At 37.6% G+C, this 26,716-nt stretch overlaps 1 long non-coding RNA gene and 1 pseudogene across 1 annotated transcript in view; both read right to left on the reverse strand.

Annotated features, from left to right (window-relative positions):
* Positions 1-26,716, reverse strand: part of LOC115292840 — an 82,404-nt gene that overhangs the window by 22,368 nt on the left and 33,320 nt on the right. The window lies entirely within an intron of this gene.
* On the reverse strand, positions 12,190-12,573 carry LOC115292839 (annotated as a pseudogene).

Raw genomic sequence — 26,716 nt, forward strand, 5'->3', positions numbered from 1 at the left:
GTTGCCTACCTAAACACATGAGGAGCTTGGGAAGATAGCAGAGTAGGAGGATCCTAAGCTTCCCCCATCCCATGATTACAACTCCTATCCATGTAAATAAACTGGAAAGGGATGCAAGACTGGCAGAACAAACTCCACAACTAAATATAGACAAGAAGCCACAGCTGAGAGGGTAGGAAGGGCAGATGGTGGTTGGGAGCTCCCCACAGAGGAGGGAGAGAAGTGAAGTTGCAGAGAGGGGACAGTACCAGGAAGCACAAACCGGGAAGATGAATCCCCACAGTGTCTGGGCTTGAAAACCAGAGGGGCTGAATTCTGTGAGTTTGTATAAGCAGCTAGGACTTGGAGGCAGGAACTTTAAGTCAGCTGGCTGAGCACTGCCCAGCTGGAGGGAGAGTGATAGCTGGGTCCCTACTCTTAAAGTAACAACAGCCCACTGAGAGGCAACATAGGAGTGACAGTTTACGAAACGCCTGGGGCAAATAGGAGTGAGATCTATTTACAAAGATTTCTGAGCATGTTGGGGATTCCTCTGGGAACGACAAAAAAAAAAAACCTGGCAGGAACCATTTTACTCCCCTGTCCCCCAACATAAACACAGATCAACCTATGAGAAGTGGTGCTGCACAGACACTTGCTACCTAGCCCACCAGCAATGCACCTCACTCAGGAGTTTTCATGAGGACTAGCCCACCCTGAGCCTGCTGGCCTCAGTTCTGGGTACAGACCAAATTTTCTTAACCCAGCACATGGCCCTGCAGAGCCACCCCAGGCACAGACAGTGTACCCGACAGCCACTGCATGCCTCACCCCTGGGAGGCTACCATGCTTAGAGGATCCAGTCAAGGACTGAAGACTTAGTACAAATTTTGCTAGCACCACTGTCCCACCTCTGAACCTTCCTGCAGTCATGCCCCTTTAGAGCTGGCCTGTGTGGGTCCCATTAACACCACAGAGACCAAGGACAGCCCACAACAGTCAGAGTCAGGATAGACATCTGAACTGAAAGAAAAAGTGATTCAGACACAACAGCAGGATGCAAACAACATACACAGGAGACTCCCCTGAAGTGCCAGGTTCTGGTGAACAGTGGACACTGCACTGTAGTGCACTGTAGGACTTCTTCTTCGTAAAGCCAAGAGCAAGCAGACTTTCCTAACAGAGAAACAGACACAGAATGATGCACAAAATGAGGAGATAGAGGAATATATTCCAAATGAAAGAACAGGAAAAAAAATCACAGTAAGAGATCTAATTGAAACAGAAATAAGTAATGGGCCTGATAGATAATTTAAAGTAATAATCATAAAGATACTCACTAGACTTCAGAAAAGGGCAGATGACATCAGTGAGACCCTAGATCAAGAGATTAAAAACTAACATATCAGAGATGAAAAACTCAACAAATGAAATTAAAAATATAATATATGAAATAAATAGTAGGCTACAGGAAGCAGAGGAATGTATCAGTGACGTGGAGGACAGAGCAATGGAAAGCAATCAAGCTGGACAGGTGAGAAACAAACAAATACTGCATAATGAGCGTACACTTAGGGAACCCAGTGACACCATCAAGCATAATAACATTTACATTATAGGAATCCTAGAAGGAGAAAAGAGAGAAAGGAGGGCATAAAATGTATTTAAAGAAATAATAGCTAAAAACTTCCTGGATCTGGGAGGGGAAACACAGATCCAGATTCAGGAGGCACAGAAATCCCCAAATTCAGCCGAAGGAGACCCATACCAAGACACAAAGTAATTAAAATGGCCAAAAATAAATAAATAAATAAAGTGATAAAGAATTTTAAAGGTTGCAAAAGAAAAGAAGATCATTACATAAAAAGGAAACCCCATAAGGCTATGAGGTAATTTTTCAGCAGAAACCTTGCAAGCCAGAAGGGGGTGGAATGATGTATTTGAAGTGCTGAAAGGGAAAAATCTGCAGCCAAGAATACTCTATCCAGCAACACTATCCTTCAGAATAGAGGGAGAGGTAAAAAGTTTCCTAGATAAACAAAAGTTAAAAGAATTCATGACCACTAACCCAGCCCTACAAGCAGTGTTAAGGGGGACTCTGTGTGGGGGCACCTGGGTGGCTCAGTCGGTTAGGCATCCAGCTTTGGCTCAGGTCATGATCTCACGGTTCATGGGTTCGAGCCCCGCGTCAGGCTCTGTGCTGACAGCTAGCTCAGAGCCTGGAGCCTGTCTTCGGATTCTGTGTCTCCCTCTCTCTCTGCCCCTCCTCTGCTCATACTGTCTTCTCTGTCTCTCAAAAATAAATTAAAAAAAAACATTAAGAAAAAACAAAGTCTGTTAAAAGAGACAAAGAAGGACACTATATAATAATAAAGGGGACAATCTAACAAGGGGATATAACAATTGTAAGTATACATGTATCCAATATGAAAGCATCTAAGTACATGAAGCAATTAATAACAAACATAAAGGAATGTATTTGTTGTGATGAGCACTGGGTGATATAAGGAATTGATGAATCACTATATTGTACATCCGAAATTAATGCTATGCTGTATGCTAAATATACTAGAATTAAAGTTTAAAAATTTTTAATGTATATCAAATAAATAAATAAATATCAAACGTGACACTGTTAACTTAAAAAGTGTTGATCATCCATTTTCTTGGCATTCTGAGAAAACTAGTGCAGAAGTAGCCATTGGGAACCATAGCCTGGTATGGTATGGGGTATATATTGTACACCATATTTCTTTGTAACTAGTTCCAGAATGAGACTGCTTCGCCTGAGGTTGAGCAAACCAAATGAAAGTTTTCACACTCTCTCACATCCAGTATTCTCCAACTTATGTATGGTTGCACAAGGTGAATAGTCAACAGCCTACAGTTAAGAAAACTAGCTGAAGAAGAGAAAGGAATGTAACAGATTGGGTATCTATCCTCTGTCTGACACTATGCTAAAGTCATTCAAACACATTATCTAATTTAGTTCTGATAACAACCCTAAATGCGATAGGCATTGTTAGAGAAAACTTCTTTTAGGGTTAAAGAAGTTGAATAATTTATAAAAGATCACTGTTGCACATTGGTCCCCAGAAAGCAGACTCTGAAATGATTTGTTTTCAGAGAATTTGTAAAGAGTATTCTCAGGACTAATACCTGGAGGAGAAGGGAAGAAAGCAGCGTTAGGCAGAAGGAGGAGTTGGGCTCCAGTGAAGTCTGAGTGAGACCTCAGCTAATTCCTCAGGGGGTTCTAGAGCTGTAATGACCCTTAAGGGTTGTCCCAAGTTGGGATGAGTGGGCCAGGATTTTACCCTCCCATGAAAACCAGTTGGACACAGTCGACAGCACTAGCAGCAGCTGAGAAAAACAAATTCTTCAGTCCTGAATAGGGATCTGAGCAACACATCACAGCATCTGCTACAGTCAACCAACCTGGAAGTAACCAAGCCAGAATGTGAACACAGCTCTGACGCCAAGCGCACGGACTTTTCCACTGCACTTGCCCCAACAGGCAGTCAGCTGTTTGGGCATCTATATGTTTTACCATTTTACAAAATTTATAAAAGAAAATAATTTATAAGCTTGTTCTGGATATATAGCCTTGACATCATGAGAATTTTCCATATTTTGTGTATTTTATGTAGATAATTCAACCTTGATTCTATTATTATTTTTTATGATTAACACTTCTTCTAAGGTTATCCACAAAAATTTCCTTACATCTTAAGTAGATTCAACCAAAACACCAATTATGGTAAAAACTTAAAACATATTCTATCTAGGTGAATTCATTAGGTAACTTCCCAAATGCTTCATCATAGAATTCTCTTAGAATTCAGGAATAATTGAGGAGCATAATTTGTGTCAGGTATGTGATATTCATTTTTAAATATATTTGATCACCTAACGTTAAGGATGGATACTGAATCAGAACTCCCAGGGGAAAAAGGTATACAAAAAACTCAGAAAGCCTTAATGAAATTCATAAACCTCTTGCTTCGATATAAAAGTCTGAAAAGTATAGCTAAAATTTATGAGCCATGGTTTTCAGTTTGACAGTTACATGACTGAGGCTAAGTGAAACCCATAGCAGCTACAGCATTCATCCTAGCGCACCTGGGTGGCTCAGTCAGTTGAGCATACAACTTCAGCCCAGGTCATGATCTCACAGTTTATGGGTTCAAGCCCCTCATCGGGTTCTGTGCTGACATCAGAGCCTGGAGCCTGTTTCAGATTCTGTGTCTCCCTCTCTCTCTGTCCCTTCCCTGCTCACACTCTGTCTGTCTGTCTGTCTCTCTCTCCCTCTCATAAATAAATATTTTTAAAAAATTAACAAAAAAGATATAGCATTCATCCATTCAATAAATATTTAAAGAGGACCTATAGTATGCCAGGATCAGCATTATATACTCTGAGCAGCCTGGCCATGACTTAGCTCTTCCAGAGAAATCTGATTGGCTTTCTAGCAGCATCAGAGTGATATCTTCTTGCTGCCTTGTTTTAGAAGAAATAGCCACTCTATGTAACAAGTGAAACCAAATATCCTTGTAAAACATTTTCCTTTATATATATGTGTATATATATATGTAAGCACATATATAAACCTAATATGTAATAGTAATCTTTTATAAGTTATTTAAATCCTTTGACCTTAAAAGAAGTAAAGAAGTTACCTATAACATAACCTTAAAAGTTTCCTATAACTGCATATAACTATAGTTACACACACACACACACACACACACACACACACACACACAGAATATCTGGATGGTATGACATTCTGCAATGTGTGTTTAAGGAAATTTTTTTAAATGGACATTTTTGTTATTTTCTCCATTTCAAGACACAAGAGAAAGAGCAAGTTAGGTATTCCAAAGTGTACACTAAAAACAGTTAAGGATAATAAGGATTAAGGATATCTGGGAAAAAAAACCCTTTCACTTGTATATGGCATTATATTGTAATTTAGGCCTTTCTTCCACCATATTATCCTTTTCCCAGGCATTGAAATGTTTTCTTTCCTCTAGTGCCACGGTTCTCACAGTGTGGTTCCGGGACAAGCAGACTTCAGCATCATTTGGGAACTTGTTAGAAATGCAAATTACTGGATCCCTCCTCAGATCTACTAAGTGGGAAACTTTGGAAGTAGTCCAAAACCTGTGTATTAGTAAGCCCTCCAGGTGATTCTGATCCATGCTTGTTTCAGAGCTAGGGTTGTAAGGTTCTACATTAAACTGTGTTTTTAATTTCCACTCAGTAAATGTGTATTTGGGGTCATGTAGTAAGTGCTGTACATTTTTCAGGCCTTGTTAATGGCACTTGTGCATCATGTATAGTGATTTTAAAACATATATTTACGTGATATTATATATAATGTATGCTGGACACGATTGTGTTTTACAAGCTCCCCCAAGAGATTCTGATGTATGCTGAGATCTGAGGAATCTGAGAGCACCGCTCTAACTCATTACCCATTAGTCTTACCCTAAAAAGAAACTGTATGATCCATAGCAATAAATATAAATGTTGCATTTGTCTTTAAAGAACAAGCGGCAAACAAAGATCTAAGAATTCTTGGCAGCACAGAGCATCTTTTTGCATTTCCAAGCAAAGCAGTGCATCAGCTAAAGTAGCAAATTCTGCATAAAAGCACTTGAGTTTGAGTTTGTTCTTTGACCTCTTGGCTGTGGCTTCTTAGGAAATCATTGACTATTCACAAGAATTTGTTTCCTCATCTATAAAAGGAGGGCATTGCCTTGGGGATCTTTACAGTGACTTCCACCTGTTTAAGTTCTGTGATTCAAAGCATCTCAGTCAATATGTATATTGTTATCATTTTGGAAATACCCATATTACCGCTTTTTCCATTTCATTCTATTACTCAAAAGCATATTAAGACTGTATTATGACTCAATAATAAAACTATAACCCAATTAAAAAGTAAGCAAGGATCTGAGTAGATATTCCCCCAAAGAAGATATACACATGGTAAACACACAAAAAGATGCTCAACATCATTAGCCATCAGTGAAATGCAACTCAAAACCACAATATACTATTTCACACCATTAGAATGGCTATAATAAAAATGACTGATAATCACAAGTGTTGGTGAAAAAGTAAAGAAATCAGAACCCTGATACAATCCTGGTGGAAATGCAAAATAGTGCAGCTGTTTTGAAAAACAGTTTGGTGGCTCTTCAAAATGTTAAACATAAACTCCCCATGTGACCCAGCAATTCCTCTTCTAGATATATACCAAGAGAATTGAAAACATATGTCTATGCAAAAAGCTATGCACAAACGTTCACAAATAGTCATAGCATTATGCATAATCACCAAAAAAGTAGAAACAACCCAAACATTTATCAATGATGAATGGATAAATAAAATGTGGTGTATCCATATATTGGAATATTCTTCAACAATAAAAAGTAATTAAGTATGAATATATGTTATAATATGGAGGAACCTCAAAACATTAGACTAATTGAAAGAACACAGTTACAGTCATATTGTATGTACATAATTTGAAATGTTCAGGATAGGCATATCCATAAAAATATCCATGGATAGAGAAAATGGATTCCTAGATACCTAGAGCTGGAATGACTGAAGGGAAGTGGAAGCATGGGGGTGGTGGAGACGTTAAAGGGGAAACAGCTTTTTTGGGGATGATGGAAATGTTCTGAAATTGATTGTGGTGATGCTTGCATAGCTCCATGAATAAACTGAAAACCACTGAACTGTGAATTTTAAATGGGTGGTTTGTATGGTATGTGAATTATATCTCAACAAATCTGTTGCAAAAAAAATAAAAGCATATCAGAACCTCTTCCTCTCCATTTCTCCCTCAGTCGTAACAGATAACAATCAATGAGATACTAAACTAATGCCTATATGACTATGGTAGTCTGGAATGAAGTGCCATCCTACTGTATCATATTCATTATTTTAATATTCAAGCAGTTTGGATGCAGTGTAGAATGGCCAATACACAATTACTTTTATAAAATTGTTTTTTATATTTCTTTTTTTGTTTTTGAGAGAGAGAGAGAGAGAGAGAGAGAGAGAGAGTGCAAGTGGGGGAGGGGCAGAGAGAGAGGGGGACACAGAATCCAAAGCAAGCTCCTGGCTCTGAGGTGTCAGCACAGAGCCCAACATGAGTCTAGAACTCATGAGCCGTGACATCATGACCTGAGCTGAAGTGGGATGTTTAACAATCCTTTGTTACTTTTATTCAAACCCAAACACCTAACAAAAAGCATTTACCAAGATGAATGCTAGATGCTGCTCTTTATTATTATTATTATTATTATTATTATTATTATTATTATATTGGAAATGAACACCACAAATTAATGACATGCTTTCAATTGGGCACAAACAGGACATCCAGAGAATGAGCAAACAATTCTCAATTCTTTCTTTAGCCCTTGAATTCATTCAGTGTGAATTCTAAAAGTGAATGTGAGGGGTTTGTATAAAGGAAACTTTCTCTTCTGAAGCTCAATGACTTTTTAAGTCACAGACACATACAAATGGTGCTTTGAAAACTTTTGCTAAATTATGCACATGAACATAAACAACAATCTAGGAAGCAAGCTCCTAAAAACTTGCAATGATGAGGCTAGTTACAATCATAAATTGGGCCTTACAGAACATACTGAATAAGTGATTATTTCCTACCTGTTCAATTTCCTCAAGTTCAAGGTAGACCAGAAGACATTCCTTGTATAACAAGTCTCCATGACTAATTTTTCCTTAATCAAATCAGGACTGCAAATTTCTTTTTCTAATAGCACAGGATCAGAGAACATGATTTTCATTATAGAAAGTACTGTGTATACAAGAGGATATTTTAGAAATCTGGGCCAAATGGTATTTTAAGACATTAAGAGCTCGTAAGAATTTGTGTTATGTTTAACTGTATGTTGCAGTAAAACAAAATCTTTAAGATGTAAGAATATAAATAGTTGATTACTGCTAGTTAATTATGGCTTAGGCTATCAGACTGATTTAAAAAATCACATCTTTAGAAACTGCTCTTTGTATAATGGTTAGCATTTGAGGGAATGAAGGGCTACTTTAAGAAGCTGAATGTATAGATTTTATTCTCATGAAAATATAAGCGGGCATATTTTTGCATATAGCATCATAAGCATAGCCCAAGGTGGTTCCACAGATACCTGTTTAAGATTCAAGAGAACTTGAAAAAAAAACAAACTAAAGAGACCATGACACAGCCATGGCTATCCTGAAGAAAGTCTGACAACACCAAATGGTAGCAAGGATATGGAAAAACTATCATTCTCATCTACTTTGGGAAACTATTTGGCAGTTTCTTAAAAAGTTAAATATGCATCTGTACTGTGACCAGCAATGCCACTCTGAGGAATTTGCCCAAAAGAAGTGAAAACATGTGTTTACACAAAGTCTTATATAAGACTTTCCTTATCCTATTCCTAACAGCTATAATCTAGAGACAATTCAAACGGTTATTACCAGGAATATAAGTAAATTGTGGCATATTTATACAATGGGATTCTATGCAGAAAACAATAAAACAATGTGCTACTTATATCACAGTAATATATAGTTAAATTGCAAAAACATTATGCTGAATGAAAGAAGCCAAACACAAGAAAGGATGAAGTTCTACAACAGGCAAGATGAACATACTTCAGTAGAAATCAAACTATAGCTGCCTCTGATGAGTGTGATCGACTAGAAGGAGCTCATAGGATTTTTCTGGGGTGCTAGAAATGGTCTACATTTTGACAGAAGTATGGATTACACCGGTGTATGCATTTGTCAAAATCAGTTGAACTGTGTACTTAAGATCTATATGCATTTTGCTTTATATAAAATATATTTTATCTCAATAAAATATTTTGTAGAAAAACAGATAAATTGGAAATTTGTAAGCATCAGTATAGTAAGAGAATTCAGATTTTTACCTATATGTTAAAGCAAGTATTAATATAACTACTGGCAGGGATGGGGTTGCTTCTTTAAATCGTATAGATATTATATATGAAAGTGAAGCTGTAGATACACAGAAAGGGTGACACCTCTAGAAGAAATAAGACTTTGTACTTTTATACAGCATATCTAGCATTTTTCCTACACCTTTTGTTTGAGTCTCATGCAAACTCTGTGAGGAAGGAAGTATGATTGCTACCCCCTCATTGTGCAGATGAGGAAACTGAGGTTCAGAGAGGTTGAGGGTTCCACCCAAGGCCACACAGTCCATTTGTGGCAGAGCTAAGACCAGAACCCTTATTTTCTTCTTTTTTTAAGTTTGTTAATTTATTTTTGTAGAGAGACAGAGACAGCACAAGTGTGGACAGAGAGAGATAAGGGGAGAGAGAATCCCAGGCAGGCTCCTCACTGCCAGTGTAGAGCCCCACATGGGGCTTGAACTCACAAAGCTGTGAAAGCATGATCTGAGATGAAATCAAACTGGATGCTTAACTGACTGAGCCACCCAGGTGCCTCTGGAACCCTTACTTTCTAAAGGAAGTTGAGTTCTCATTTCACTTCTATTCCTTTAGAGAAAGGAAAGTTACAATAGCCAGAGAAACATATAAGGTTAGATTCGAGAACATGAATTTTATTTATGAATTAAAAATCCAAAGTATCTAATATACACCTCTAAGAGCCTCTAGAGCCCTCCTGTATTTAGGTCTCAATAATACTTTGTTCACTGGAAAAGCATGGCTGGACCATACCAACAACACTCTGGGTTAGTTTGAGCTTCTCTGTTACTCAGCATCAAGCTTCACTAGTAATTTTAAGGATGCATGTAATTAAGAGCATGGGCAAAGCCAGGAGAGGTCCAGGGCATGGATAGTAGCTGCCCAGATCCTTTTGTCCTATATCAGACATGTACTCTCTGGCCCACAGCAATGATAGCACCTCCAAAAAGATTTGTGTATTGCCTCACACAGCAAGGAGACTTTAGGTTATGAATCATCTCCATTTTATACCCAGATCATTATGTGACTCACATGAAATCCACCAAAGAGCTCTGCCAATCCAAAGACTCTAAATCAGTTTTCCACAAGCAGTCCTAATCCAGGATCATTCCTGCCAAAAGCATTCCATAGGTGGGTACTCTCCTCCTAGTCCATCTCAATTTGTTTACCAGGAGGCCAGTTATCAGCATGTTTATAAGGAGATTACATTAGATCACTTGCTTTGTCTCTCAGGAGTGTCCTCCTATAACAGGAGAGAAATTAATTGTAGGCCAGCTGCTTAACTTCCTCCTCTCCAGGACTGAAATCCAAGTGCTACCTTGTGGACCACAATCTAACTGTGCCACACCTTAGTTCTCCAACTCTCTATTAGGAGGCCTTTCTTGAGAGGACTGGACGGCGTGGAGCTAGTGAGGCATCTCTGAGCAGAGCCATCCCAAGGACCAGGTAATTGGGTCCTGATGGTGGGAGTGATTTAGGGAATAGTGTGAAGGGAGAACAAGTGCCACCTAAGCAAATAAATTAAATATTAGGGTCCATTTATTGAAGGCTCACTACTACAAGCTTTGAAGGGAATATTACCTTGATTTTACTGATGTAGACCTGAGGCTCAGAGAGGCTAAGTAACTTGCCAAAGGCCACACAAGTGTCAGACAAAACCAAGATTTAAACACAAAATAGTTTGAGACCCAATTTCAACCTCAAACTGCTCCCCACCCCCTTCTTTGCCATGATTGGAGCTTGCAATTTGCAAACCACATTTTGGTTTTCCCAGCTGCTCACTGCTAGGCTTGGCCACCAGGGGCACTAGAGGAAGATCTCAAGGGTGATGGAGGGAGGAGGGATATGCTTTCTCCTGTTTACTTTCTGTTCCTGAGTCACCCCAGAAATGCCTCTTCACCTCAACATTAGCAGAGTCTTCCTTTAGTAGCAGCTGAATCTAGTTTTTAGTTTCTCAGATGCTGGTAAAACCAGCCTCAGAATCCCCTGCACCAGTAAGCCTAGGCCTCCTCTCCTCAAAGCTCTGGGTCCAGACCCCAGGATCATCCTCTGAGTTTCCAAGTTTTCATAACTCTAACCTCTTCCATCTCTTCCGTCAAACCTAGGGGTGAGAGCTTCATCCTGAAATTGCTATCTCTCTGATATCACTGTGTTCTTTTTTTACTTTTTTTCAATTATGTAGTTAACAATCCTTTAAATTCCCTCAGTTCAAATAACTGGTATGATGTCTATCTTCTACCATCCATTCTTGCTCTCCACTGCCCATTCATGTCTTCCATTTGTCTCCATATGGCAAAGTGGGTAGGAGCATCCCTCTCCCTTACACATATCCTGCTCATGTTAGCCTTAATTTTACTGGGGATATAAGGGTCATAGGAAGGAAGCTGAAGTTTATGTAACTAGTGCCTTCTACGCCTTTTCAGTCAAGTCCAAGCCAATGAGTATTCTTCATTTGATATATATTATTTTATCACCTTGATTGAAGTATAATTTATGGAAAATGAACTGTATCCCTTCAAGAGGTACAATTTTCATTTTGAGACATGTATGCACCTGGAAACCATTGACACCATCAAGACACAGAACATTTCCTTTTCCCACCCAAGTTTTCCCCATCTCCCTTGTCAGTCCATCCCTCCCTCTACCCAGACAACCAACCAACCAATTTACTTCTATTGCTATAAATTTGTCTGCATTTTCTAGGAGTTTATATCAACAAAATCATAAAATATAGTCTTTTTTCTCTGACTTCTTTTGCTTAATGTGATTTTGACATGTATCCATGTTGTTGCATTTATCAGTCATTCAGTTCTTCTTGTTGCTGAGTAAAGTCCATTGTATGGATGTACTATAGTTTGTTCATCCATTCAAATGTTGATTCACATTTGGGTAATTTCCAGTTTGGGGTTATTATGACTAAAGCCACTATGAATATTTATGTATAAATCTTTGCGTGATAAATACCTAGGAGGGAAAATGTTACTTTTCAATTTAGGTGTAAAATACATAAAGTGCACAAATTATAAATATACATATTGATCATTGCTTATATTCATATGCACCTGTGCAATGCCATCCAGATTAAGATTTAGGACATTTTCAGTACATAGAAGGTGCCCCTTCCTAGTCAGCAGACCCCTGCCGAGATCATCACTATTCTTTTTTTTAATGATTAATAGAAGATTTATTTAAACAATAATACATAGAGTCATCATTGCCACACTTAATATGAAATGTTAAATGTTCGATCCAATTTTCTTTCCTGGATCAGTTTTTCTTTCTGATTTCTCTGTCAGTTTTAAAAACATAATACCAGAAGAAGAGCGGCCCAATTCCAAACAGAGCTCCTACGAGTGAGGTCTTGGGAGTGGGTCCGTAATTCAGATTGGTATTTGCTGATCTTGCATAGGTCCCATGGATCAAGGCAGGATCTTCAATGAGCCCTCAGCAGCTGGGGTCGTTGTATTGAAGCAGGTACTCCCATTTAAGTTGGGCTTTTATGGCCAAATGCCAGTTTGCATCTTCCAGAGATATACTGCATTTGGCTGGGTCGAGGGGGGTAGTAAAGGGTGGCCAGGTGCGATGGCTAGTACTTGGGGAATGACATCTTGGCAATCTGGCACACAAGCACCGGTCATCACTATTCTGGCTTCTGTCTCTGTTGATTAGCTTTGCTCATTTTAGGACATGATATAAAGAGAATTATAAAATGTATATGCATCTTTTGTGTCTGGCTTCTCTTGCTCAACAACTGTCTATGAGATTCATTCATGGTGTTGTGCAGGGTTAGAGTCCGTTCTTTTTACTGTAGTGCCATGTTGCGTTGTATAAATACACCACATTTACTTATCCATTCCCTTGTTGATGGACATAGTAGTTGTTCCCAGGTTCCTTTTCTTATAGCTACTATGGACATTCTTGTATGTGACTTTGGTGAACAAATAATCTCATTTTTCTTGACCCAGTAATGGGATTGTGGGTGATGGGATAGGCTTATGTTTAGCTTTTCAGAGTGGTTGTAATCTATTTACACACCTACCACCAATGTATGACAATTCCAATTACTTCATATCCTCATCCATACTTAGTACTGAAGGTCTTTTTAATTTTAGTCATTCTGGGAGATGTGCTGTGTGATCTCATTTTGGTTGTAATTTATATTTCCCTGATGAAAAATTATGTTGGGAACTTTTCATACACTTAGTGGTCATTTGAATATACTCTGGTGAAGTGTCTGTTCAAGGTTTTTTCCATTTTTAATTACATTGTTTTTTTATTATTGATTTGTAGGATTTTTTTTACATGTGCTGAATATAAATCCTTTGAAATACCTCCTTCACATCTGTGACTTGCATTTTCACTTTTCAGTGTTTTTGATGAATAGAATTTCTTATTTTAATGAAGTCTAATTTATCAACCTTAGCTTTTATGATAATTGCTATTTGTATCCTCTTTATAAAATCTTTGCCTAAGCCGAGGTCATTTAATACTCATTTAAGATAATTTACTTATGTGAAATTTCAGGGTTTCGGGGGCCGGGGTTTGCATTTTGTATAATGAGTTTTAGGTCTCGTGCCCCAGTAGACAGCACTGACATTCATACATGGGAGAGTGACGGGGAGTCTCACAAAATAAGGAACAAGGAGAGCAGTTTGGGGCAAGAGGATAGAGACAAAGTTCAAGAGAGAAGGAAAAGTATGAAGGGAGAAGGAGATGAGTAAAAAGACATGATGGAAAGAAAAAGAGAGAAGGAAAAGACAAAGAGGGTGAGGATAAGAAGGGATGCCTCCCCACCCTGAGCAAGGAGTGCTTTCAGGAATCTGAGGACTCTGAGGAAGGGAGCAGTCCTCCAAGCCTCCTGTACCTCTCTGGGCTCAGTCCAGCAAGCACTTACCCTTGAAAAGCATTTTTTTAAACCCTGGCTCAAGGGCACCTGGGTAGCTCAGTCTGTTAAGCATCCAACTCAATTTTGGCTCAGGTCATAATGTCACAATTGGTGAGTTCGAGCCCTATATTGAGCTCTGCAATTGGCTACAGAGCCTGCTTGGGATTCTCTCTCTCCCCCTTTCTATCTTCCCCTCTCCTGTTCTCTCTCTCAAAGAAAAAAAATGAAAAAAAAAAAAAACATTGGCTGGTTTTATTATAAGAAATCTTTATTTCCCAAGGACATGCTAAGACATCAGTAATTAATATGCACCTGAAGACACGTCTTAGTTATGACCAATATCCAGAAATTAACCCTGACAAAATGTGTAGTATTTATTTATAAATGTGGGCTTTAGAGCCACATAAACCTAGATGCCATTACTTACTCATTCCTGTCCTTAGGCAAGTTAATCAGCTTCTGTGAAGCTCAGTTTCTTCATCTATTAAATAAGTATTCATTCATTCATTTATTCATGAAATAATTTGTTGAGTAACTTTTATGTGCCAGGGAATGTTTTAAGCACAGAGAGTTTAAATAAAGTGAAAAAATTCTTTACCCTCATGAAGCTTTCCTTCTAACAAGGAAAGCAGATACTAAACAAGATGAAATAGTAATGTCTCATATGTTTACCATATAGTGATAAGTAGGGAGTAGTGAAAAGTGATAATATTCTGGGTATATTTTGAAGGTAGAAGCAACATAATTTAATTCTGGACCCAGTGTGTAGTATAAAAGAGACATAAGGAATGTAAGGAGAAGTTAAGGACACGAAGATTTGTGGCCTGAGCAACTAGAAGAATATAGTTAACCATTACTCAGGATGGGGAAAATTGCAGGAGATACTGGATGAGCTCACTTTGGGGTACATCACATTTTAGATGCTATTAGACATCCAGAAGATCTCAAGGTGGCAGCTGGGTGTGTGTACAAGTTCAGGGAAGAGGTGCAGACTGGAGACATACATGTGGAAGTCATCAATGAATTAATAGTTTTCAGAGTCATAAAACTATGATTATAAGATTGAGTATAGAGAATATATAAATGTTGTTCCATTCATAGGGTTGTTGTTAGTAACATGTGTGTGTGTGTTGTGTGTGTGTGTGTGTGTGTGTGTGTGTGTGTGAGGTTTAGTTGGATTAATGCTGAGTTTCATTTATTTTTTTGTATATGCCAGATAATATAAGAGCTTAGATCCCTCAAGTTATTTAGTTTTCTAGGAAACAGGTGATAGCGTTTTCTTCACTTTTAAGATTATTTACTAAGAAAGTTTATATTTACCCAACATTATAGAATTAGTAAGTGATAAAACTAAGATTTGAACCCAGAATCCATGTTCTTAACTTATATACTCCATCTCAAATAATAAAAATAAAAATTTAATGTCTGTTGGTCTGTTGGTCATTCTCATACATAGTAGGCACTTAATTAAATGCCTCTCCCCACCACTACATATCACCTTGTATCTTGGACCATAATGGTTTGACCATGACTTTGAGATCCTAGGTTTCAAATGTGCATGTTAATAATCATAATGTTCTACCCAACTAATAGGGCCATTATGAAGGCCAAATGAGGTAATATCTAAAAATGTGGATCACAGATGGCTCTATACTTGTCAGAGAGCATTATCATTATTACTTCAAAAGGGGCCTGAGTTTTGGGAATATGATAGAATCAGATCAATGAGTTCTGCTCATGAAATATGCACACCAACTGCACAGAAGTATTGTACTTTAGAGAAATGCTATTCTTTGAGATATTTGACCTTGACTTGGTACTAATATTTCAACATCTGACTGCTCATAAACTGGAACATAAAACTGAAGTGCTTATGTGCAGAAATAAAAATAGAAAATTCCCATGATGGCAAGAATTTTATTTAAATCAAGACTTTGGATTTTTTTTAGTTATACTGCTGGAATGTCTCAATATTCAATTATCTTTGTAAGTTTATGGACTAAAATGAAAGCATATTAGTTGGGTGAGAAGTCTTTGTGCCCCTCATTAGGAAATGTTTAGGAAACATTAGGAAATGTTTCTATACATATTCCCATAACTGGAGGAAATGTGACCCAGTACTCTAAATGCCCAGTCTGTGCTTTTTAAGGAGTAAATAAACAGATAGACAAAGTTCTGACACACTAGCAATACCTTTACATAATAGGTTTTTCAAATGCTCAGCCTAAATAATTTTCTTCTCTTCAAAGCATCTGCCCATAAATATGACAGAGTATAGACACAAGCAGGGAACCTCTTTGGTCACCAATTAACAGAGTTTTATCAGAAACTCCAGAAACTTTTTAGTCAAAACAATACAAGACATAAAACACAGAGCTATAATCAACTAAAATCCACTGACCTCTGATCATACACTAATCTCTGTACCCTACACTCTAAGGAGATTTAAAAATTAATAAACAAAATTTTGAGTCCCCTCTCTAGCAGCCACAATCTATGATCAAAAACCACACAGATGAAAAGCAATTTTAAATAATTATAGACAAAATTTGAACAAAAATAAATATAAGAATGACCATGATTTTTAATATGTAAAGGGAGCTCAAAATGAAGAAAAAGTATTAATGGAATGAGTCATCATGAAAGAGTTCATGTAGGTTGACTGGAGGTAGCTGTATCCATTTTATTTCCTACCAGAGAATTTATTATTTTCTGCAGCCACAGATACTGGATGATCTTTAATAGTATTTCACTGCTGTGACTGTTTCCTCACACAGCAAACAGAAAAACTATGCTCTTCATCTCTTATATAATTCCCAGAGTGATATTTGGAAAACACCAAGAAGGATCTCATTTTCTTATTGCAGATATATTTGAGATAAAATGCAGATGGATTATATTATATGTCAAGGAAACATATCTATGATAATTAAAAGTTGACACAGTAAGCCAAGTTATCTCTGCAGCCTAAACTTAAGGTAGATAAAAATAAAAATCTTATGACAAGATAGATTCACACAGAATTGTGAATGAAGCTTACAGGTTTTTAAACATTTCAGTCAGCATTTTTAAAGACCAGGAGTGGGATGTTGAGAAATAAATCAGTAAGGTGCTTCTAGCAAATGAATAAGTGTTTTTTGTCTTTTGTGGGGTTTTTTTTGAGAATTAAGTTTTTGAAAAATCAGGTCAAAATTAATTAACTCTATTGCCACCAGGAGCATCTGAACAATTTATTTTCCCTGTGTTAATTGGACATCAGAGATTTCTTTAGTCAATTCCTAAATAAAAGATGTACAAGGAATTCTTCCATCTAATTCAAACTCTAAGAATAGGCCCAGGAAATCCTTGTTAAATAAGTGAATCAGTAAATCAGTCAATCATTCAAAATAGATATTTATATACTGAAAATGATCCTGCTCTTTTGGGAAGGAATGATCTGTAATTATTACTATATTTGTCAAGTATTTTTCTGTTCTAAAATTGAAGTTACAGGGTTCTAGAATTCACTTTGAGGTAGTTACCTAGGGGCCAAGTTATCAAACAGAACTATGTAAAGTAAGCAGAGTTTACTATGTAAAGACCTATCAATATTCATTGTTCTACCCATAAGCTGAAAACAATAGAAATTCCTGACTAGAAACAGGAATTTACCATAGATTTTAATAAGTTGTTCCAGCTAAGACAGAATGAGGCAAAAAGTTTGTGTTGGAGGTAGCTGAGAAGCAACCAGTAACTGATAGGCCCCTTGGAATAGGGCTCACCACTAAAGTCCCCTCAAACATATTCATACTCACAGGTGAATAGATAAAAAGAACCGCACCTAACAGTCTGCTGGTGCATACAGTTCAGACACAATGGAAAGAAATGGACTGGAGATGAAAAAACTCCTTCCAGGAGTCACTTCCACCTGTAGCTCAAGGCCGAGGAAAGAAGACACTCTGCTGCCTGGCGGAGGCTCAAGCCAGTTCTGTGTGGAGAGGGAGCCGCGTTATAACAGGCCCCACAGGGCCAGAGATGCAGGTCCAGGGTCTACATCCAAGGCAGGCTCCTACAAAAGTTTGTTAAGGGAATTAAAATGCACCCCAATAGGCCAAATGTACTGGTAGCCCCATGGGGGGAAGCCCTGGATAGACACCAATACCCAAAACCCTACTTGAGAGCTCTTCTCAGCACCCTCAAATGAAGTTCAAATACAACATATCAAACACAAAAACCTCATGATCATTTCCTGAAAACTAGGTCTTTTACCTTTTATTGCTCCCTAATTTAGCATAAGGCATGACCATCTCTACAGTCTTCTAATTCAGAAATCTAGGCCTCCTTCTCTCCCACCCTTCACATCCAAGTCTTTTGAAACCTGTCCATTCCTCTCCATGTCCTCCATGATGTAGTTCAAGCCACTATCATTTGTGTGTGTGTGCATTTAGAAGTAGCCACCTAAAGAATATCCCCTGAACCACTTTTGTCCCCTATAATCCATTCTCTACCTGCCTATTCTACCTGGGTATCTTTTCAAAATGCAAATCTGATCATGTCATACCACTTAGTCAAAATCCTCTAAAGACTTCTCATTACTTTGGGGATAAAGAGGGAAACAGTTCAGGGCTCCTAGGTGGCTCAGTTAGGTAAGTATCTGACTCTTGATTTCAGCTCAGGTCATGAACTCACAGTTAATGGGATCAAGCCTCACATTGGGCTCTGCACTGACAGCATGATGCCTGCTTGGGATTCTCTTTCTCCCTCTCTCTCTGCCCCTCCCCTGTTTGCTCGCGCTCTCTCTCTCTCTCTCTCTCTCTCTCTCTCTCTCAAAATACATAAATAAACTTTAAAAATCTATTTAGGGGTGTCTGGGTGGCTCAGTTAGTTAATTGCCCAACTTCAGCTCAGGTCATGATCTCACAGCTCGTGGGTTGGAGCCCCATGTCGGGCTCTGTGCTGACAGCTCAGAGCCTGGAACCTGCTTCAGATTCTGTGTCTCCCTCTCTCTCTCTCTCTGCTCCTCCCCTCCCAACCTCTATCTCTTTCTCTCCCTCTCTCAATATAATACACATTAAAAAATTTTTTTTAATCTATTTAAAAAAGAGGGAAACTCTTCGACAGTCTATAAAGCCTGGCTCCTGCCCATTTCTCCACCATTTTCTAGTTCCACGTTGTTCCTCAGCAACTGGGCCACTGATTCCTTCCCTCAAGCGTTTCCCACTCACTAAATTCCATCTTACCAAAAGGCCTTTCCATCTTGGAATTCCATCTCATCCTTTCATGCTTCAGCTCAACTGGCTTTTCCCCAAGAAAGCTTTCCTGACTTCCCTGGCCAGGTTAAGGCTCCCTTGTCTAGGTTCTCATTATATTAGAAACCCTTCTCTTGTAACTCTTCTCACACCTACCATTTTACATTGACTCGCACAATTTGTTTTATTACTACTAGTATTCTCCCTAGACTCCAAATTCCCAGAGTACCTGGTGAGAGACTATTTTGTCATCACTGCACCTCAAGCTCCCAACAAATAGCAAATAGGCCATGTATTGCTAAAAATCTAAATGAACGAATGGCACATAAATGGAAGCACAAAGACCCAGATACCATCAGAGTATCCATCTTCCTTTTTATGGTCTCCTTTATGTGTGACCAAGAATAATTTTAAAACAAAGCATACTTTGTTACAACTTGCTCCCTTTAGCCCAAAACTCCTTAGTGAATGAAAATTTGACTGTAGGAGGGTGAGGTCCTTGTTATAATCCATCAAAAGACAAGGCTTTGGACACTGCCAAGCTAGCATCTTTACATTTTGTTGATAAAATAAAGAATTTTGCATCCCAATGTTTATAGCAGTACTATTGACAATGGCCAAAGTATGGAAAGAGCCCAAATATCTATCAACAGATGAATGGATAAAGAAGAGGGGGTATATATATGTATACAATGGAGTATTACTTAGCACTCAAAAAGAATGAAATCTTGCCAGGGTGCCTGGATGGCTCAGTCACTTGAGTGTCCAATTTTGGCTCATGGTTTGTGGGTTCAAGCCCCATACCAGGCTCTGTGCTGACAGCTCAGAGCCTAGAGCCTGCTTTAGATTCTTTGTCTCCCTCTCTCTCTGCCCCTCCCCCACTCATGCTCGCTCTCTCTCTCTCTCAAAAATGAATAAATATTTTTTAAAAACCTTTTAATGAAAAAAAGAATGAAATCTTGCCATTTGCAACAATGTATATGGAACTAGAATATATTATGCTAAGCAAAATTAGAGAAAGATAAATATCATATGACTTTTCTCATGTGAAATTTTAGAACAAAACAGATGAACATAGGGAAGGGAAGCAAAAATAATATAAAAACAGGAAGGGTACAAAATGTAAGAGACTCTTAAATACAGAGAACAAACTGAGGGTTTCAGGAGGGGTTGTGGCTGGGGGGATGGGCTAAATGGGCAAGGGTATTAAGGAGGGCACTTGTTGGGATGAGCACTGGGTGTCATATGCAGAAGATCAATTACTGGATTCTACTCCTGAAGTCATTATTGCTCTATATGCTAACTAACTTGCTTCTAAATTAAAAAAAAAAAAGTTGTTGGGTTTTTTTTTTTTTTACCAGTAATGTAAGTACAATTTTAATGGAAGGTCATTTATGAGATGTAACGTATAAAAATTGTGAAACCTATGACAATGGAAACATTTTCATAATAATGTTTATCAAGATTCTTTTTTTAAGTTTCTTTATTTTTGAGAAAAAGATCACTAGTTGAGGAGGGGCAGAGAGAGGGAGACAGAAGATCCAAAGTAGGCTCTGCACACTCACAAACCATGAGATCATGACCTGAGCTGAAGTTTCATGCTTAACCAACTGAGGCAAACAGGTGCCCCAGTTTATCAAGATTTTGATTCAAGATGGTGACGTGGCTAGATCCTAAATCCATCCCTTCCCATTGACACACCAAATTTACAGCTATCTACAGAAAAATTTCCTCCAAAAATGCCTTAAAAACTGTGAATAACCCTTTCACATTGAGCAAATGAAATGAAAACCACATTGAAGTGGGCAGAAGCTGAGACACAATCTTGCCATAAACCCTGCCCCTGGTGTGGCCACCCACAACCCAAAGGGAACCCAAAACCTGAAGAGTAAGGGGTTTGTACCCACATCAGCCACCCCAACTTCTAAGACTGACACTTGAAAGATGAGTCTCCAAACATCTGGCTTTGAAGACCAACAAGGCTTGTGTCCTGGAGACCCACAGTCTGGAGACCTTCAGTCCCACTGTGGCGGACTGAAGAATGTCTCTTACAGAGCCCACGTGCAGACTCACCCACCCCAGGGTCCCTCACAGAAGCAGCCCTTTGAAAAGTACCCAGACTTTATGCAAAAGATTCATTTCCTAATTTTAAAGCACTGGGCGGGGGCCTGATAGGACACTCTCCAAGATCAGAGGGCAGTGGGCTCTATCTTCATGTTCTCCCTCTGCCTTGCTAACGCTAAAAAGCACCATCTTTTCTTCCTTTCCTTCAGAGGCCATCCTTATGCTCCAGCTGGTGGGCTCCTCTGTCCTCTTCTTCTGCCTTGCTAAAGCCAAGTGTCACCAGCTTTTTAAAAAATTTCCTTTTTCCCTTTCTCTTTTTTTTCCTTTTCTCCCCTACCCCCAAAGTTTTTAGGCAGATGCCATCTTTGCATTCTCCTTGTGCCACACTCCAGAATGCCCGTATCTCCCAGAAGGGAGATTCTCTACACAACTGGGTCCATGGTTTTTACAGCTAGTGACCCAGTTTTTGCAGATGCCACATAGGGGCTACCCCTTGATTGCCTGACTCTGGAGGACAAAAGGCTTCCACTTCTGGGCCCCACAGGGCTTATACACATGGGTTGCACAGGACTGTAACCAATGAGGAAGGAGCTCATAAACAGCTACCCCACCACTACCAAGGCACAGCAAGAAGCAACAGGCTCAGAAGCTCAATTTTTCTGTGAAAGAAGCCAATTAGCTCATCATCATTGCTACAGAATGAAGGGCAGCTTTTAAGTAAGCACACTTCTAAGGGCTGACTCTAAACCTTTCCTGAGACCTCTGAGGTCTCAGGTCACTTTTAAAGCTAGTAGAAAGGTTAAAATACAAAAGTAGCAAAAAATAACTGATCACAATAATTAGTTAAGAGATATACAAGATAAAAATATGTAAAATGTGACATCAAAAACAAAGCTTGGTGGAGGGAGTAAAAAATGTTGAGCTTTAGAATGGATCAAACTTCAGTTGTTATCAACTGAAGATGGACTGTCTATAAATAAGTTGCTATATATGAGCTACTTGGTAGCCACAGAGCAAAAACCTACAGTAAAAACACAAAAATTAAAGCAAAAGAAATAAAAGCATAACACTAAAGAAAATCATCAAACTATAAAAGGATTAAGAAAAAATAAATGAACAGAGAGAAACTACAAAAACAGCTAGAAAACAGTTAACAAAATGGCAGTAAGCATATACCAATGAATAATTACTTTAAATGTAAATGGACTCTATTCTCCATTCAAAAGACATAAAGTGGCTAAAATGATTAAAAAAAAAAAAAGACCCATCTGTATGCTGCCTATAAGAGACTCACTTCAGATGTAAGGCCACACAGACTGAAAATGAAGTGATAGGAAAAGATACTACATGCAAATGGAACCAAGAGGAAAGCTGGGGTAGCTATACTTATATCAGACCAATAGATTTTAAAACAAAGACTGTAATAAGGAGACAAAGAAGACTGTCACATAATGGTAAAGGGTTAATCTAACATTTGTAAATATTTGTGCACCACACCTTAGGAACACCTAAATGCACAAAGGAAATATTAACAGAACTAAAGACAGAAATAGCAATACAATATGTAAGGGGCTTTAATACCCCATTCACATGAATGGATAGATCATACTGACAAAAGGCAATCAGAAATCATCAGCTTTATTTTTCTTAATGTTTTTTAAAACTTATTTTTGAGAGAGTACAGGCAGGGGAGGGGCAGAAAGAAGGGAACAGAGGATCCAAAGTGGGCTCTACGCTGACAGCAGAGAGCCAATTCCAGGCTCAAACTCATGAACTGCAAGATCATGACCTGAGCTGAAGTCCGATGCTCAACCACTGAGCCACCCAGGTGCCCTGAAAACATCAGCCTTAAGTGACACATTAGACCAGATGGACTTAACAAATACATATGGAAAATTCCATCTAAAAACAGCAGAATGCACATTGTTCTCAAGTCCACATGAAACATCCAGAACAGATCCCATGTTAGGCTACAAAATAAATCATAACAAATTTAAAAAGACTCACTCAAGCATATTTTCTGATAACAAAGGTATGAAACTAGAAAACAATTTCCAGAAGAAAACTGGAAAATTCACAAATGTGTGCGGACTAAACAACATGCTATTGTCAAACAACCAGTGGGTCAGTGAAGGAATCAAAAGTGAAAGCAAAAAAATACCTTAAGACAAACAAAAAAGGAAATACGACATACTAGACTTATGGGAATAGAAAAAGTAGTTCTAGGAGGACATTTCATCATGATCTGATGTACCTTAAGAAACAAGAAAAATCTCAAACAACCTAACTTTACACCTAAAATAACTAAAAAAAGAAGAACAAACAATGCCCAAAGTTAGTGGAAGGCAGGAAATAACAAAGACCAGAGCAGAAATAAATTAAATATAGACTAAAAGGACAATAGAAAATATGAATAAAATCAAGACCTGGTTTTTTGAAAAGATAAATTGACAAATCTTTAGCTAGATGTACCAAGAAAAAGAGAGAGAGAGAGCTGAAATAAATAAAATCAGAAATTAAAGGGGAATTTACAACTGACATGACAGCAATACAAAAGATCATAAGAGACTATCACAAACATTTATATGCCAACAAATTGGACAACCTAGAAGAAATGGATAAATTCCTAGAAACATACAACCTTCCAAGACTGAATCACAATAAGTAGAAAACCAGAATATATCAAACTAGTAAGGAGATAGAACCAGTAATTTAAAAATTCCCTACAAAAAGAAGTCCAGGACCTGACAACTTCACTGGTAAATTATATCAAACATTCAAAGAATAATGAATACCAGTCCTTTTCAAATTCTTCCAAAAAAAAAAGAAAAAAAGAAAACTTTCAAACTCATTTTATGAGGCATTACCTTGACATCAAATCCAGATAATGACACCACAAGAAAGGAGAATTATAAGCCAATATCTCTGGTGAGCACAGATGCAAAAATATTCCAAAAAATATTTGCAAACTGAATTCAACAATACATTAAAAGGATCATACGTCATAATCAAGTGGGATTTATTCCAGAGATGCAGGGATGGTTCAACACCCACAAATCAATGTGATACACCACATAAACAATATGAAGGATAAAAATCATTTTTTATAAAATATATCAATAAGGTATGTATAAAGGGAACATACTTCAGCATAATAAAGACCATATATGAAAAGCCCACAACTAACATCATACTCAAAAGCTGATAGTTTTACCTCTAAAATTGGAAACAAGATATGTATATCCATTTGTTAGTTTTATTCAACATTGTACTGGAAGTCCTAGTCAGAGAAATTAGACAAGAAAAGGAAAGAAAAGGCATTTAAATTGGAAAAGAAGTAAAAGTGTCACTATCTATCTGCATATGACATGATACTATGTATAGAAAACCCTAAAAAATCCACCAAAACACTAGTAGAATAAATGAATTCAGTAAAGCTGCAAGATACAAATTAATATACAGAAATCTGTTGCATTTCTGTAACAAACTCTCAGAAAGAAAAATTAAGAAAACAATCCCATTTACAATTGTATCAGAAAGAATAAAATACCTAAGAATAAATTTAACCAAGAAGGTAAAAGACTAGTATACTGAAAACTATAAAACAGGGACAAATTTTTTAAAAGGCATAATGGAAAGATATTTCATGCCCATAGATTGGAATAATTAATATTGTTGATCTGTTCATCTGACCCAAAGAAAGCTACAGATTCAATGCAATTCTTATCAAAATTCCAATGGTATTTTTCACATTTTTCACAATGGCATTTCACAAATTATAAAATTTGTATGGAACCAACGAAAGATCCTAAATATTCAAAGCAATGTTGTGAAAAAAAGAGCAAACCTGGAAGTAGAAAAAAAGTATCACACTTCTTGATTACAAACTATATCACAAAGCTATAGTAATCAAAATAGTATGGTATTGATATTAAAACATTCACATAGATCAATGAAACAGAATAAAAAACCCAGATATAAACCCATGCATACATGTCAATTAATTTATGACAAAGGGGCAAGAATATACAATGGGGAAAGGGTAGTCTCTTCAATAAATAATGTGGGGAGGAGCACATTGTGGCATAGTCAGACATCCAACTCTCGATTTCATGATCTTATGACTGTGAGCTCAAGCCCCACATTGGGCTCCATACTGAGCATGGAGCCTGCTTGGGATTCTCTCTCTCCTCCTCTCTCTCTGCCCCTCCCTCACTTGCATGGGTGTTCTCTCTCTCTCTCAAAATAAATAAACAGTTTTTTTAAATAGTGTGGGGAAAACTGGACAGCTACATGCAAGAGAATGAAACTGCATCACTATCTTACACCATCCATGAAAATTAATTCAAAGTAGATTAATAACTTGAATATTGGACCTGAAATCTAAAAGCTCCCAGAAAAAAAAGGTGGTGATCTCTTTGACATTGGTATTGACGATTATTTTTTTTGGATTTGACACCAGAAGCAAAGGCAACAGGAACAAAAATAAACAAATGGGATTTTGTGAAACTATAAAGCTTCTGCACGGCAAAGGAAACCATCAACAAAATGAAAAGGCAAACTACTCTATGAGAGATTACATTTGTGAATCATATACCTGAATAGGGGTTAATAAAACATATAAAAAAGTATTTTTAGAATTCATGCAACTCAATAGCAAAAAAATTTTGATTAAAAAATAGGCAGAGGATCTGAATAGACTTTTTTCCGGAGAACACATACATATGGGTAATAGGTACATGAAGAGATGCTCAACATCACTAATCATCTGGGAAATACAAATCAAAACCATAATGAGATATCACCTTAAACCTATTAGAATGGCTAGTATCAAAAAGATAAGAATTGACAGTGTCAGAGAATATATGGAGAAAAGTGAGCTCTTGTGCACTGTTATTAAATGTTAATTGGTGCGGGTGCCTGGATGGCTCAGTCAGTTAAGTGTCTGACTTCAGTTTAGATCATGATCTCACAATTTGTGAGTTCGAGCCCTGCATCAGGGTTTGTGCTGATAGCTCACAGCCTGAGCCTGCTTTGGTTTCTATGTCTCCCTCTCTCTCTGCTCCCCCTCCCCCAACTTGTGCTCTGTCTCTCTCTCTCTCAAAAATGAATAAACATTTAAAAAATTAAAAAAAATAAATGTAAATTGGTGCAGCTACTATGGAAAACAGTATGGAGGTTCCTCAAAAAGTTTAAAAAAGAACTACCCAAAGATCCAGCAATTGCACTACTAGGTATTTACACAAAGAATACACAAATACCTATTTAAAGGGATTTATGTACCATGATATTTATAGCAGCATTATCTACAATAGTGAAATTATAGAAACAACCCAATATATATACAATGAAATATTACTCAGCCATAAAAATGAAATTTTGCTATTTGCAATGACATGGATAGAGTTAGTATTATGCTAAGAAGAATAAGTCAATTAGAGAAAGGCAAACACCATATGATCTCACCCATGTGTGGAATTTAAGAAATGAAACAAACAAAGGGGGAATAAAAAGAGAGAAAGAGACAAACCGAGAAACAGACTCTTAACTATAGAGAAGAAACAGAAGGGAGC

The sequence above is a fragment of the Suricata suricatta genome, chromosome 5 (assembly GCF_006229205.1).
Source record: "Suricata suricatta isolate VVHF042 chromosome 5, meerkat_22Aug2017_6uvM2_HiC, whole genome shotgun sequence".
Classification (NCBI taxonomy): domain Eukaryota; kingdom Metazoa; phylum Chordata; class Mammalia; order Carnivora; family Herpestidae; genus Suricata; species Suricata suricatta.